Source organism: Terrapene carolina, unplaced genomic scaffold (assembly GCF_002925995.2).
Source record: "Terrapene carolina triunguis isolate 2854851 unplaced genomic scaffold, T_m_triunguis-2.0 Scaffold23, whole genome shotgun sequence".
NCBI classification, from domain to species: Eukaryota; Metazoa; Chordata; order Testudines; family Emydidae; genus Terrapene; species Terrapene triunguis.
In genome coordinates, this window is record NW_020664374.1 from 22,316,501 (window position 1) to 22,332,877 (window position 16,377).

General features: G+C 48.1%; 1 protein-coding gene across 2 annotated transcripts in view; it reads right to left on the bottom strand.

The window, feature by feature from the left end:
- The window catches only part of LOC112118064 (kelch-like protein 15), a 33,608-nt gene that overhangs the window by 12,603 nt on the left and 4,628 nt on the right, over window positions 1-16,377 (bottom strand). The window lies entirely within an intron of this gene.

Below are 16,377 nucleotides of genomic sequence, written 5' to 3' on the forward strand. Positions count from 1 at the left end.
TGTGTGTGCTGTTTCTTGTTTAATAAAAGCCAAGCTTTTTAATGAATCACCTTTATTTTTTTTCTACAAATTGAGATTGCAGGTACTACCAGTACATACACAGGCATTATAATCATTTCTTACAGGAATACAAGACCCAAAATGACACCACTGCGTCCTAGGAAATCTAACAGTGACAGAGATATACATTACTGGTACTCATTATCAAAGGGCTGCCTCAAAGCCTCCCTGATTCGAATTGCCCCCCTCTGGGCTCCTCTGACAGCCCTGGTATCTGGCTGCTCAAAATCAGCAGCTAAGGGTCTGCCTCAGTCCTGCACCCCTGAGCAAACCTTTCACCCTTAGCTTCACAGAGATTATGCAACGTACAACACACAGCTATGACCACTGGAATATTATCCTCATTAAGGTCTAGCCTGCCATAAAGGCATCACCAGCATGCCTTTAATCTGCCAAAGGCACATTCAACTGTCATCCGGCACTTACTTAGCCTGTTGTTGAACCGCTCCTTACTGCTCTCTAGGTGTTCTGTGTAAGGTTTCATGAGCCACTGCCATAAGGGATACACCAGACCTCCAAGGATCACTATGGGCATTTTTAAACATCCCCTCCGGTAATCTTCTGGTTTGGAAAGAAAGTCCCTGCTTGCAGCTTTCTGTACAGGCTGGTGTTCCTAAAGATGCGTTCGTCATCCACCTTCCCAAACCACCCCGCGTTGATGCCAGTGAAACGTCCTCGGTGATCCACAAGCACCTGCAATACCATGGAGAATTACCCCTTCCTATTGATGTACTCTGTTACAAGGTGGTCTGGTGCCAAAATTGGAATGTGTGCGCCATCTATCGCCTCTCCACAGTTAGAGAACCCCTTTTCTGCAAAGCCGTCCACTATTTCATGCATATTTCCCAGAGTCAGGCCTTGGCTACATTTGTGCGTTATAGCGCAATAAAGCCGCCAAGAGCGCTCTACCTCACTCCCCGTCCACACTGGCAAGGCACGTAGAGCGCTGACTCCGCGGCTGGAGCACTCCTGGTACTCCACCTCCCCGAGAGGAATAACGCTTGTTGTGCTTTCGCTGGTGCCAGTGTGGACACCTAATGTGCTCTGATTGGCCTCCGGAAGTGTCCCACAATGCCTGTTCTAGCCACTCTGGTCATCACTTTTGAACTCTGCTGCCCTGTCCTCAGGTGACCAAGCGTCAGACCAGCCCTTTAAATTCCCTGGGAATTTTGAAAATCCCCTTCTTGTTTGTTCAGCCAGGCGTGGAGTGCTCTCAGCGCATCTTTCCAGGTGGACATGCCTCCACATACCAGGCGATCCCCAGTATGGAGCAATGGCGAGGTGCTAAACCTCATCAGTGTTTGCGGGGAGGAAGCTGTGCAGTCCCAGCTGCGCTCCAGCCGTAGGAATTACGATACCTTCAGGCACATATCAAGGGCCACGATGGAGAGGGGCCATGACCAGGATGCGGTGCAGTGTCAGGTTAAAGTAAAGGAGCTGCAGAATGCCTACCGCAAAGCCCGCGATGCAAACGGCCACTCCGGTGCTGCCCCTGCAAATTCTACAAAGAGCTGGACGCGATACTTGGGGGCGATCCCACCTCCACTGCAACGACCACCATGGACACTTCCGAGCCCAGCACAGCGGGGGGGAGGAAAGCGCGAGCGATGGTGCTGAGGCGGGGGGAGACACCCCAGAATCCCTAGATGCATGAAGCCAGGAGCTCTTCTTGAGCCAGGAGGAAGGCAGCCAGTTGCGGCGTCCGGTGCTTGGGGAAGGACAAGAGAGGAGGTTACTGGTAAGCGGCTTTCTTTTCGGGAAGGAATTTTTTAGGTATGGGCTCTTTGGGCGATGAGGGGGGACCATTGCTGCACACAGGCAAGCTGCGTATGGGCCAGGGCGGAAGCCGCATTGTAGGAGAAGACCCTCTCTTGCTTCCCTGGTCACCCTCAGCAGTGAGATATCTTCCAGGACGAACTCCTGTAGAGAATGTTGAGACAGTGTTCAGTGTAGGTGCCCCCTGCAGCTGTTGGCTCTCCCCAAGGCACAGAAACCCAGACGACAGTACAGCCATGAAACAGTCAGTCCCCATGAACCCTGTGCTTACTCATCATTTCTGGGGCTCCCGTGGGTTATGTGCGCTTGCTTTGGGACAGGCAAAGTATGGTTTTTGTGATTGCCCTCCTTAAGTGCGGGGGAATCATTGCTCTGTCTGGTGTGTACAATGCTGCCTCTGTTAAGTGTTGCATTTTGCCTGTATAGGTTGTGACAAAGTTCCTCCTCTATCTTGGTGGGTCCTGCGCTTATTGGCGGATTTTCTTGCCTCAGAGATTCGCCATGTAGTTTGGAGAACAGCCCAGAGACCTTCCCCTCTGGGAGAACCCACAGTCCAGGTCTGGGAGGTTTGGGGGGAACCCGGGCCCGCCCTCTACTCCGGGTTCCAGCCCAGGGCCCTGTGGACTGCAGCTGTCTATAGTGCCTCCTGTAACAGCTGCATGACAGCTACAACTCCCTGGGCTACTTCCCCATGGCCTCCTCCAAACACCTTCCTTATTCTCACCACAGGACCTTCCTCCTGGTGTCTGATAACGCTTGTGCTCCTCAGTCCTCCAGCAGCACACCCTCTCACTCTCAGCTCCTTGCGCCTCTTGCTCCCAGCTCCTCACACTCCCCCCACAAACTGAAGTGAGCTTTTTAAAATCCAGGTGCCCTGATTAGCCTGCCTTAATTGATTCTAGAAGCTTCTTCTTAATTGGCTCCAGGTGTCCTAATTAGCCTGCCTGCCTTAACTGGTTCTAGCAGGTTCCCGATTACTCTAGTGCAGCCCCTGCTCTGGTCACTCAGGGAACAGAAAACTACTCATCCAGTGACCAGTATATTTGCCCTCTACCAGACTCCTGTACCCCACTGGTCTGGGTCTGTCACAAGGTGCAACCTTGAGATCTCAGCCATCATTCTTATCACCGGCCGACAGACTGGGAAGACTCAGGAAGAGGCTGCGTAAAAGCAAAGAAGACATGCTGCATGAAGTCATGCAGCAGTCTGTAAATGAGAATCGAAAGGCACAGGAGTGGAGGGAGAGCGAAAGGAGGATCTGCCAGGAAAACACGACGCACCGGAGGCAAAGCACGGAACGGTTGATTAGCATAATGGAGCGCCAAGCAGACTCTATCCAGGCGCTCATCGCCATGCAGGCGGAACACTACCGCGCTTGCCCCCCCTGCAGCCCTTGTCCCAAAACTCTTCCCCTTGTGCCCCCATGTCCCCTCCAACCCACTTTCCCCAACATCCGGGTTCTTACCACCCCCTACTGCCTCCTACACCCATAGCTTCACCACCCACCCACGAAAACTACGACCCTTATCCACTGCACTCAACCTCCCCCGCCCCCAACATGCCTTATAGCCATCCTGAAGTGCAGCACTCAGTGCACAGCACTCCAGACAGGATTCGAGAGTATGAAATCAGGACATACTCAAGCCTATGAGTGAACTGGTCCCCACCCCACCCCCTTGCCCTTTTGGTATTTCTGTGTTACTTCATTTTTTTTCAATAAATGAATAAAGTTTTTTCAATAAACAGATTTTTTTACTTTGAAAACATACTTTATTAGTGCATAAAGCAAAATATACCTTAGCCCAGGAAAGCAACAAGCACTGCAAGTCAGTGTACCAAACACAGCCACTGCACTTAACTCCCGTGCAGAGCACCAGACATTACTGGTGGCTTTCAGCCTCAAATTGCTCCCTCAAGGCATCCCTAATTCTTGCAACCCCACGCTGGGCCCCTCTAATAGCCCTGCTCTCTGGCTGTGCAAATTCTGCCTCCAGGTGTTGAACCTCCGAGGCCCATGCGTGAGTGAAGCTTTCACCCTTCCCTTCACAAATGTTATGGAGGGTACAGCACGCAGATATAACCGCGAGGATGCTGTCTTCGGCCAAGTCCAGTTTCCCATAAAGAGAGCGTCAGTGGCCCTTCAAACGGCCAAAAGCACACTCCACAGTCATTCGGCATTGGCTCAGCCTGTAGTTGAACCGTTCCTGGCTGCTGTCCAGGCTCCCTGTGTAGGGTTTCATGAGCCACGGCATTAAAGGGTAAGCAGGGTCTCCAAGGATCACAATGGGCATTTCGACTTCCTCTACGGTGATCCTCTGGTCTGGGAAAAAAGTCCCGGCTTGCAGCTTCTTGAACAGGCCAGCCTGCGTTAATGTCAATGAAATGACCACGGTGATCCACAAGCACCTGGAGAACCATGGAGAAATACCCCTTTCAGTTAACATACTCGGAGGCTAGGTGGGCTGGTGCCAGAATAGGAATACGCGTCCCATCTATCGCCCCTCCGCAGTTAGGGAAACCCATTTGTTCAAAGCCAGCCACAATGTCATGCACTTTACCTGGACTCACGGTTCTTCTGAGCAGGATGCGATTAATGGCCCTGCAAACTTGCATCAACACAATTCCAACCGTCTACTTTCCCACTCCAAACTGGTTAGCGACTGATCGGTAGCTGTGTGGAGTTGCCAGCTTCCAGATTGCAATAGCCACCCGCTTCTCCACCGGCAGGGCAGCTCTCAATCTCGTGTCCTTGCACCGCAGGGTGGGGGCGAGCTCAGCACACAGTCCCATGAAAGTGGCTTTTCTTATCCGAAAGTTCTGCAGCCACTGCTCGTCATCCCAGACTTGCAGGACGATGTGATCCCACCACTCAGTGCTTGTTTCCCGAGGCCAAAAGCGGCGTTCCACGGTGGAGAGCATGTTTGTGAATGAGACAAGCAATTACTTGTCGTATGCGTTACGCGACTTGATATCATCTTCGGACTCCTCACTGTCACTTTGGATTTTAAGCAATAACTCGACTGCCAAACGAGATGTGCTGGCGAGACTCGTCTGCATGTTCCGCAGCAGTTCAGACTCCATTCCCGCAGACCAAAAGGGAAGACAAAGCGCGCTCTGCACAGAAACCGTTGAAAGATGGCGCCAAATGTGGACAGAAACACAGGGATTGCTGGGATGCAAAGCGATGCATCACGGGGCGTTGGGACAGGATCCAGAATGTCCCACACCCCACACCCCCTTCCCACAAGCCACAACGCCAGAATGGGAAGAGGTGCTCTGTGGGATAGCTGCCCATAATGCATCACTCCAGATGCCGCTTCAAGTGCCATGAATGTGACCACGGCAGTGCGCTTGCAGCTGTCAGTGTGGACAGACTGGAGCGCTTTCCCTGGTGCGCTCTCCGAAGGCTGGTTTAACCCAAAGCGCTCTACATCTGCAAGTGTAGCCATGGCCTCAGTGTCCTTCATAGCAGGATGCCACTTACTGCCTTGCACACTTGCATTAATGCAGCCCCAACAGTTGACTTCCACACTCCAAATTGATTCGCGACTGACCGGTAGCAGTCTGGAGTCGCCAGCATCCACACAGTGATTCCCACATGCTTCTCTACTGAGAGGGCAGCTCTCATTATGGTGTCCTTGCGCCACAGGTCTGGGGCAAGCTCCACACACAGTTCCAGAAAGGTGGCTTTCCGCATCCGAAAGTTCTATAGCTACTGCTCTTCATCCCACACCTGCATGACGATACGATCCCACCATTCAATGCTTGTTTCCCAAGCTCAAAAATGACAGTCTACCCTATGCAGCTGCTCTGAGAATGCCAAAAGCAATCTAAAGTTGCTCCTATCCATGTCACTCAATGTCGGGTGCCTGCAAGTCTTCTTCAGTTAGGAACTTGACGATTAATTGCACTGCCATCCACGATGTCTTCATGACAGTTAACAGAGCATAGGAGGGCAGTGCAGGGTCTATCCCTTCTCACAAAGATGCCAGGGTGCACAGCAGAGAATGGCCGCTGCAGAAATGCCACGAAAGAAAACCGGAAGCCCATGGAGTGCTGGGACACAAATCAATGCATCACATTTCGCCAGGTCCCAAGATCCACCTTCCCACAACACCTAGTGACAGAAGGTGTCAAGCTGGACTGTGGGATAGGTGCCCACAGTGCAATGCTCACACTGTTGACGATGGTGCCCCGAATGTGTACGCGATCTGCCAACAGAGGGAGCAAGTGTGAACATGAAATTCCGATTTTTATTATGTCATCCTTTGGGTGTCAGCATCACTTTTGTCGACAAAAATTGGTAGTGTGGACATGGCCTTAGTCATTGTTCTCTTCTTTGTTGCTTGTTTCTCTTTCCTCCAATACTCCGCCCTCATATCTTTAGTTCTCTCATGCCCCTATTTTCTGTGGTTGTCCAAGCCACTCTGCCCTGAATGCCTAAGATGACAGGAACAGGAGAGCTGAAGAAAGGCAAAGAAGGAAAAAGGGGCTATTAAAATTAAGTGAGCTTTTACTAAGATGCTCTTCTGGACAAAAATATTTTAAAATAGGCAACTTGCTAAAAAACACTTAAAACTGAAGCATCTAGTTCACAGGAATGCGAGGCCCTGGAATTACTGTTAATATTTACATTTGCAATGCTGGCCAAGTATCTTTGTAAAGAAAGGAAGATTTCATTAGGTTATTTTCTAAATCATGGTAAAGTCTCTAGTTATACAAATAGATAAGATAGCATATCTGTCAACACAAACTATAAACTGGGACATTTGGGAAGAAAAACAGGGACACATTTTTTAGTTCTATCAAAATACATTGGACTGGGAGAGGTTCTCTTGAAGGCATAGACTGGGTTAAATGATTAGTGTTCTGCTTGTAACATGGGACTGAGACTTAAATAGAAGATGTTGGAGAGCAGATATGCATGAGAATTGACACAGCTGCTTTGACGTTATAGCTTCCATATTCATCCCATTTTACGGTACTACCACCAAATAAATCATAATTTTCCTTGCCATGAAATTTCAGTATCTAGTTGACATCATCCTTTGAAACACTGTATGTTACTCATACATTAGTTAATACAACAGAAGAATATTTTCATTCATAGTTGTAATATTCCTAACAGTGACCTGACTATTAAGCTTTTTAAAAATCCATTCTAAGGATATTCATCTCCTGTATGTATAAATATTGGATATTAATATTTGCACATAATACACAGAAAAATCAACATCTATACTGAGCTGAATGACATCCTGCTTACTCTAAGAACATTTCTCATTGTCAACTAAGTTTCCTGCAACTAGTCTGTTTTATCAATTACAATCTTAGAAACGCACTAACTGAATGATATCTCCGCTTTATCTACGAGAAATCAGTAATGAGATGCATCAGTTTGTACTTCCAGATTGCCTGTTTCATGTCCATCCCAAGTCAATGGTGAGCTAAAGTTGCTGCCATCTAAGGACTGTTTTGTCATCTGTGTGTAATGAGATGATGGGTGGATTCATTTCAGCTCCTATAGGTGCACACCAAAAAATAATCACCATTGTTTGTACTATTTGCCTTCTTTTTAGCATAGAGGCCAATGGTTTAGTGGGTACAGAACTACCTTTCTCATACTAAAAGGTGGTTCCTCCAGGACAGGGTCTAGCCACATTGGCAGGTTAGAATGGGAAAACACGCCACACCTGTTCCGAGGGGAAACAAAAGAATGTCAAGCCAGAGTTCTTCAAAAGCATTAAAAAACTTTAAAAAAAAAACAAACAAAAAAAAAACCCTACATTATTAGAGATCTGTTATTCTAGAAATACTGATGACATAAGAAGAATAAGTAGGGCTGGATGGGCCACTTTACCAAGTATGCTAACTGAAACTTACATAACTGAGGGTATGTCTACACTACGAGAGTAGTTCGATTTTAGTTAAATCGAATATGTGCAATCGATATTAGAAAGTCGAACGTGTGTGTCTACACTAAGGACAGTAATTCGACTTTGTCAGTCCACACTACCAGGGAAAGCGTCGACATTGGAAGCAGTGCACTGTGGGCAGCTATCCCACAGTTCCCGCAGTCCCCGCTGCCCACTGGAATTCTGGGTCGAGCCCCCAATGCCTTCTGGGTAAAAAAATGTGGCGAGGGTGCTTTTGGGTAACTGTCGTCATCCGTCAGTCACTACCGCCCTCCCTCCCTCCCTGAAAGCGCCGGCGGGAAATCAGTTCGCGCACTTTTTGATCAGTGACAGCGCGGACGCCATAGCACTGCGATCATGGATCCCGCTGCGACCATCGCTGCAGTTGTGGCCGTTCTCAACGCCTCGCAGCTTATCATACACCTTTCCCTGAGGCAGATGCAGAGAAATCAGGCGAGGAGGCTACGGCACCGCCGTGAGGGCCTGAAGTCGGAGAGTAGCACAGAGCTGTCAGAAACCACGAGCCCCAGCGCCCAGGACATCACGGTGGCAATGGGGCATGTGGATTTTGTTGAACGGCGATTCTGGGCCCGGGAAACAAGCACGGACTGGTGGGACCGCATAGTGCTTCAGGTCTGGGATGAATCCCAGTGGCTGCGAAACTTTCGCATGCGGAAGGGTACTTTCCTTGAACTTTGTGACTTGCTGTCCCCTGCCCTGAAGCGCAAGGACACCCGCATGCGAGCAGCCCTGACTGTCCAGAAGCGAGTGGCCATAGCCCTCTGGAAGCTTGCAACGCCGGACAGCTACCGGTCAGTCGCGAACCACTTTGGCGTGGGCAAATCTACCGTGGGGGTTGTTGTCCTGCAAGTAGCCAAGGCAATCGTCAAGGTACTGCTGTCAAAGGTAGTGACCCTGGGAAACGCGCAGGCCATCATAGATGGCTTCGCCGCGATGGGATTCCCAAACTGCGGTGGGGCTATAGATGGGACTCACATCCCTATCCTGGGACCGGGCCACCAGGCCAGCCAGTACATCAATAGAAAGGGCTACTTTTCAATGGTGCTGCAAGCACTGGTGGACCATCGGGGACGGTTTACAAACATCTACGTCGGATGGCCGGGCAAGGTTCATGACGCTCGCGTGTTCAGGAACTCTGGTCTGTTTAGACGGCTGCAGGAAGGTATTTACTTCCCGGACCACAAGATAACTGTTGGGGATGTGGAGATGCCTACAGTGATCCTCGGGGACCCAGCCTACCCGCTAATGCCCTGGCTCATGAAGCCCTATACTGGCGCCCTGGACACAGAAAAAGAACTGTTCAACTACCGGCTGAGCAAGTGCAGAATGGTGGTGGAGTGTGCTTTTGGCCGTCTCAAGGGGAGATGGAGAAGCTTACTCACTCGCTGTGATCTCAGCGAAACCAATATCCCCATCGTTATTGCAGCTTGCTGTGTGCTCCACAATCTGTGTGAGAGCAAGGGGGAGACCTTTATGGCGGGGTGGGAGGTTGAGGCAAATAGCCTGGCTGCTGATTACGCCCAGCCAGACAGCCGGGCAATTAGAAGAGCCCAGCGGGACGCGCTGTGCATCCGGGAGGCTTTGAAAGCCAGTTTCAAGGCTGAGCAGGGTACCCAGTGACTTTTAAGTTTGTGGACACAGAGGCAGAACTTGCCCCCGTTTCTTTACCCAGTTGCCGTCGACTATCCTCTCCAATTACATACCCCCTTCACCCCCTTCCCAAAAAATAAAATCTGTTCTGTTTTGTTAATGGACACCGTTGTCTTTATTACTGTTTTCGCGGGAATGTTTTAAAGCTGGGACGCAGACTGTGGCGGGGGGCGGGTTTAGGGTTGTGATGCAAATGATGCTTCTAAACTCCAGGAATGACAGGCTCCGCGGTGGTGGACTGGTTGTTTCAACGGAGCCTGCCAGCCCTCCTGGCCGGGACTGCGTGTATGTGTCGGCTATGTGACTGTCTTGCAGGGGGAGGAGGGTTACAGATCCCCTGCTGCGCGGCTCTGTGATGCAGGGTAAGGACCGCTGCATAAGATCTGTAACTGCCCTCCCCCGCCACCAAGTCACAGAGCAACACCACCCCCCCCCACCACACAGAACATGAAAACCACCTCCCAGACTGACCAGGATAACTAGTCACTGCACTGTATATGTGCCCTGCTGCTGCACCTGCCCCCTGCTAAAGGTGACTGTCCTGTCCAATGACCAAGCCCCTTCCCCCCCCCTTCAGACAGACTCCCCTCCAAAAGAAGAGGATGGAAACAGAAATGAACAGAAACGTATTCTTTATTAACAACCGCACATGGAACGGGGGGGTGAAACTTGGACGGGGTCTTGTGTGAGGCGGGTAGGAAAGGACTTTTCAAATTTTGGGGAATGAGAGCCTTCTAGTGGTAGAGCAGTCCGCAGGGGTGGAGTGAAATTTTTCACGGCCCCTTCCACCCCTCCGTGTTTGGACTTTGGGTGAGGGGGGTATGGGACTTGGTGGCGGGGCAGGGCAGTTACAGAGAGACTGCAGCGGGGCTCTCTCCTCCTGCCTCCGGTCCTGCAGAACATCCACAAGGCGGCGGAGCGTGTCCGTTTGCTCCCTCATTAGTCCAAGCAGCGTTTGAGTAGCCTGCCTGTCCTCCTGTCGCCACCTCTCCTCCCGTTCAATGTTTGCCCGGTGCATTTGGGACAAGTTCTCCCTCCACTGTGTCTGCTGGGCTGCCTGTGCTCGGGAGCATCCCATTAGTTCAGCAAACATGTCTTCCCGTGTCCTCTTCTTCCTCCTCCTAATGTGCGCTAGCCTCTGGGCAGATGTGGCTGTGGGAATTGGAAAAAGGGAGTGAATTCCTGAGACAGAGCAATGTATCTGTGAATAGAGAACATAGTCTTTCTCTGTGAACAAGACCATGCAGAGCACCTATCACACGCGCACTGAGGACAAGGTCGAATTTTCGGCCCTCGCCTACCGTGCCTGCGGTCTTGTTGTGGCGAGCTGAGGAGCAGGGCTGGACACCGGACTTTGTCTAGCTGGCAAACATGGTAAGCCGTAGACTTGTGGCAGCTTAAAACTTTAAGAGTGGCACTGGCCTCCTTTCACATAGAAAGCAATGCGAGTTTCTGCTGGCAGCAATCCTGCAAGCATGAACTCTGGCCCTGTCCCACCCCCTCGCGGCTGTAAACTGCGTGGCTGTAAACCGGCGGTTGCAGTTCTGTAAAGGGACGGGCAAGCAGTCCCAATACTAACTTTCCCCTACCTAATTCACAGCAGGGAGTCATGCCTGACATCACCCTCCTGAAGGTCTCCGAGAGCCAGAAGGAGAAGATGCTCCGGGACAGCCTGCAGAAACCGGGGCCATTTGCTGCACTGCTGTGCAAGGCCATGATCCCGGAGTACCTGCTGGCGTTGTGGCAGGGAAACGTGTCCTACCACGGGGGGCCTAATAAGCTCTCCCTGCCCAGGAACCTGCTGATGAGGCTGGAAAAACACCTGCAGGAGGTGTATGAGGAGTTCTCCCCGGAGGATGTCGCCTCTATCCCCGGTTACATTGACCAGTTCTTGGCTTAGGTGCCCTTGGAGGGACAAATGACTGCAGGGTTTTGGGCACTATAATCATGAAGCGGACATTGTGCAATTTTTTGAAAATGGTTCGGACTATATATTGAGGCGCCCAAAGACAGACTAATCATGATACACTTTGCACTGATTCCCCTTTTGTTTGACTTTCCTGTTTACATGTTTTGAAGCACTTTACCCACTGTTAATATTTTCAATCTTCCTGTTTTGTTGCAAATAAATGTTTACATGTTTTAAAGCACTTTAGCTACTGTTAATATTTTAAATATGCCAGTTATGTTGTAAATAAATGTTTAGATATTTAAAACACTTACTGCTTGATCCTTCCCCTGAATCTGTGTCTGGGGTAACGGCGGGGGACGGTTGGTAGGGGATCTCTGTCAGGGTGATGAAGAGCTCCTGGCTGTCGGGGAAATCAGCGGTGCCAGCGCTGTCGACTGCCTCGTCCTCCTCATCTCCTTCTTCATCTTCCCCGTCCGCTAACATGTCGGAGGAACCGGCCGCGGACAATATCCCATCCTCAGAGTCCACGGTCAGGGGTGGGGTAGTGGTGGCGGCCGCACCTAGGATGGAATGCAGTGCCTCGTAGAAACGGGATGTGTGGGGCTGGGATCCAGAGCGTCCGTTTGCCTCTTTGGTCTTCTGGTAGCCTTGTCTCAGCTCCTTGATTTTCACGCGGCACTGCGTTGCATCCCGGCTGTATCCTCTCTCTGCCATGGCTTTAGAGATCTTCTCGTAGATCTTTGCATTCCGTCTTTTGGAGCGCAGCTCGGAAAGCACGGACTCATCTCCCCACACAGCGATGAGATCCAAGACTTCCCGATCCGTCCATGCTGGGGCCCTCTTTCTATTGGATTGCACGGCCATCTCTGCTGGAGAGCTCTGCATCGTTGCCACTGCTGCTGAGCTCACCTCGATGTCCAAAGAGGAACTGAGATTCAAACTGCCCAGACAGGAAAATGAAAATGAATTCAAATTTTCCCGGGGGTGTGGCTGGTCAGAGCATCCGAGCTCGGACTGCTGTCCAGAGCGTCAACAGAGTGGTGCACTGTGGGATAGCTCCCGGAGCTATTAGCGTCGATTTCCATCCACACCTAGCCTAATTCGATATGGCCATTTCGAATTTAGCGCTACTCCTCTCGTTGGGGAGGATTACAGAAATCGATTTAAAGAGAGCTCTATGTCGAACTAAATGGCTTCCTGGTGTGGACGGGTGCAGGGTTAATTCGATATAACGGCGCTAAATTCGACATAAAAGCCTAGTGTAGACCAGGCCTGAGTTACATAATTATATTTTTACATACTACAGAGATAAGAACTTGGGGGGAGGGATAGCTCAGTGGTTTGAGCATTGGCCTGCTAAACCCAGGGTTGTGAGTTCAATCCTTGAGGGGACCACTTAGGAATCTGGGGCAAAAATCAGTACTTGGTCCTGCTAGTGAAGGCAGGGGGCTGGACACGATGACCTTTCAGGGTCCCTTCCAGGTCTATAAGATAGGTATATCTCCATATATTTTTATATTTATATAACTCTAGAAATGCATATAGTGACAACAAATTAATTTCAGACAACTGTACTGTTGTGTAATGTATAATAAGGAGCTCCATGTATGAGATTATGTTGGTTGGTCAAAGCTTCAAGAGGAAACTGTGCAAGCTATATTTGCTCCCTCCACATAAGAGTTTCCTTTCTTTTGTTTCGAGGGGTGTTTCGTTAGATCCTTTGATGCTTTCTGGATGTTCTGATAGAACAGTGGCCATTTTTTTCATGTATGCATAGGAAAAAATCTGTCCTAAGCAGGGTGGATAAAAATCAATGGTTTAAAAAAACAAAAACAAAACAAAACAAAACACTTTTTTTTATTTAAATCGGATTTTTTTGATAAAATGCTTTTTGAGGAAAAAACCTATCTAAAGATATATTATAGCTCAAAGATATCTCATCATGGAATAGGGATTATAAATTCTAATTCTATAGTATGACACAATATATTCATGTAATGTTTAAGAAAAGTTTTGTAAATGAGTTCCAATAGTTCATGGATTAGGGACCCAATCTTATAGGGTTCCACAGGCTTCAGTATAGATTATTTCGGTTAATCTTTCTATCTACCCAATGGGACTCAGTGCTCAGTCTAGAAGATACCATCAGAGATGCTTAGTTTTGCAGTTATCAAACTGCGGATTTGTGTCTCCAGAGGTAACTTGCTTGTTAACAGCAAATATGTTTTTAAATAAATAAATAATACATAGAGGTGAGAAATAACAGACCTCAACTCTATTGTCCCTCTGCAAATTTGTGTATACAGAGTCAATCCCTTACCTCTCTCTAAAAGTGCAAAGTTTCAAAATGTTCAATGAATAGAAGATTATTGGGGGTGGAATAGATCTGGACAAGAAGTCTAGAGATAAACGTAAGAAGGGAGGGACATATGCTTGTTTTGTTAAAATATTATATGTTTGCTGTTGAAGAAAAAATCCAGAATACATAATAATGTTGTTTTAGTTAAATAAAACAATTTAAATGTCTCCTTCTAATACAGCATGGCAAGAAAATCCTCCAAATATTAATGATTAATCTGTTGAATTGGAGATAGTTCACCTCCCAGTGACTTCATAAATATCGGCTTCAATTACCTTTGGTACATGAAATAACCAAACAATCATTCATTTTCTGATATAGCTGTAAAACTAATCTGAAAAGTTTTCAAAATAAATCACTGTTTAAAAATGTATAGTGTGTACCTTCTAAAACGGAAACCTACATCTATCTCTGAATTGTGAAGAATATGTATTAAGGTTATAACAACCAACAAGAATGCAATTTTATGTACAAAACCATGATTAAATCAAGTCTTCCTGACTTGTGATTTAAATCAAATCCACCCTGGTTCTAAGCCATTAATATAGCAATGTAAATTTACATGTTTTTTTACACATAAAAGATTGCAACTTATTTTTTACAGATGTCAACCTCGCCATAATTAGCTGAACCTTTGTCACTTGCATGCTGGATTATTCACTGTGATCAAATTGGTGCTACAGACAACTAAAACTCCAGCTGATAGACAATACAGTGGCATTCTTACCTAACAGTGAAAAAAAGATGTTAGGTTGTATTCTGGAAATTTACATTAGTTTCTAGATGCAGTTCATGGAGTTGGTTTCTATGAAAAACTATAAAGCGCGTTATTATGCTGTCATGAATGCCTTGGAGATGGCCTCTTTCCTTGTATTTTATTATGGCAGGCGTTTGTCAACTGACAAGGTAAAATATAAAGAGGTCATATCTACAGTATGCAGAACACGTACCATGAAAGTCTTTATAGATCACAACCACCAGCAGCAGTTACACCTATAAATGTATTTGAAGACATGTAAACTCTGGGGCACAGGTGTAAGGTGCTCTTTGAGGGCCACATGCTACTCAAACGTACGTCCCTAAAAGAGTTTGATTGGGGGAAGAGCAATTTCAGTGGTGAGCCCTCAAATCTAGTATTTACTTTCCCTGGGTCTGACAAAGCCCCATTCTGCTGACTTACAGGGTATATAAGGCTTGACAAAGCCCTGGCTGGTATGCTTTAGTTGGGGTTGGTCCTGCTTTGAGCAGGGGGTTGGACTAGATGACTTCCTGAGGTCTCTTCCAACTCTAATCTTCTATGATTCTATATCTACACAGAAGCTAGACACCTGCGGCTGGCCTGTGCCAGCCAATTCGAGATTTGAGACTGTTTCATTGCTGTGTAGACTTTCAGGCTTGGGCTGGAGCCTGAGGTCTGGGACCCTCCCACTTTGCAGGACCCGAGAGCCTGCGCTCCAGCCTGAGCCCAGAAGTCTACACAGCAATGAAACAGCCCTGCAACCTGAACCCCACAAGCCCAAGTCGGTTGGCATTAGCCAGCTGCAGGTTTTTCTTTGGTGTGTAGACATACCCATAGAGCACACTGCAAACCCTATCAGTTGGTAATCAATGGGACAACTCGTAATTAAAGTTAGACTTGTACATAAGTGCTTTGCAATATCAAGACCAGACTGCTCAGCAACTTGTAGAATCTGACCCTTAGTCTTCAGTATTAGTGGGGTGGAAATGCATTAATCTAACGTGGTTTTACAGTATTGTTGTAGCAATGTTAGTCCCAGGATATTACAGCGACAAGGTAGGTGAGGTAATATCTTTTATTGGACATCCTGAAAGAAATCTTTCCTGAACCCACTCTTTTGGCCTTCAAATAATCCCCCCCAACCTTGCCAAGCTCATCATAAGAAGCAAGCTCCCCACATACCAGGACACACCAACTCAAAACGGCACCAGACCCTACCATAACGGATGTAAAACACGAACACATATCTACATTGCTATGAAATTCAATACCTCCCATAATGTATCTTTCAAGATCCATGGGTCCTACACATACTTATCAACCTGTGGTATACCTTATCCAGTGCACTAAATGCCCCAATAACAACCAGACAATTATTACACTCTTGAATGAACTCACAGAAAAATAATAAAAGACAAAAAAACACACCCTATCACCAGTGGGTGAGCACTTTTCACAAAACATTCACTCCGTATCTGTCCTCTCAGTTCTCATTTTCAAAGAAAACCTGCACAACACCTTCAAAAGAAGAGCCTGGGAGCTGAAATTCATAACTTCGTTAGGGTTTGTACACACTAGCGCTTACTTCGGTATAACTTAAGTTCTTCAGGGTTGTGGAAACGCCACCCCCGGCCCCGGAGTGACATAAGTTACACTGACCTAAGCGCCAGTGTGGACTATGCTATGTTGGTGGGAGAAGCTCTCCTGCCGATATACCTACCACCTCTTGGGGAGACTGAGTAATTATGTCAATGGGAGAGCTGACTCCCACTGGCATAGTGCATCTGCACTAGCAGTGCTACAGCTGCACCGCTGTAGTGATTCTAGTGTAGACTAGCCCTTAGACACTGGAGTAATAAAAAACACCCCCCACGAAGGTAGTAGTTACCAGCATTGGGTGCACTGTCTATACTGCCACTTTACAGCACTGAAACTTGCAGCACAC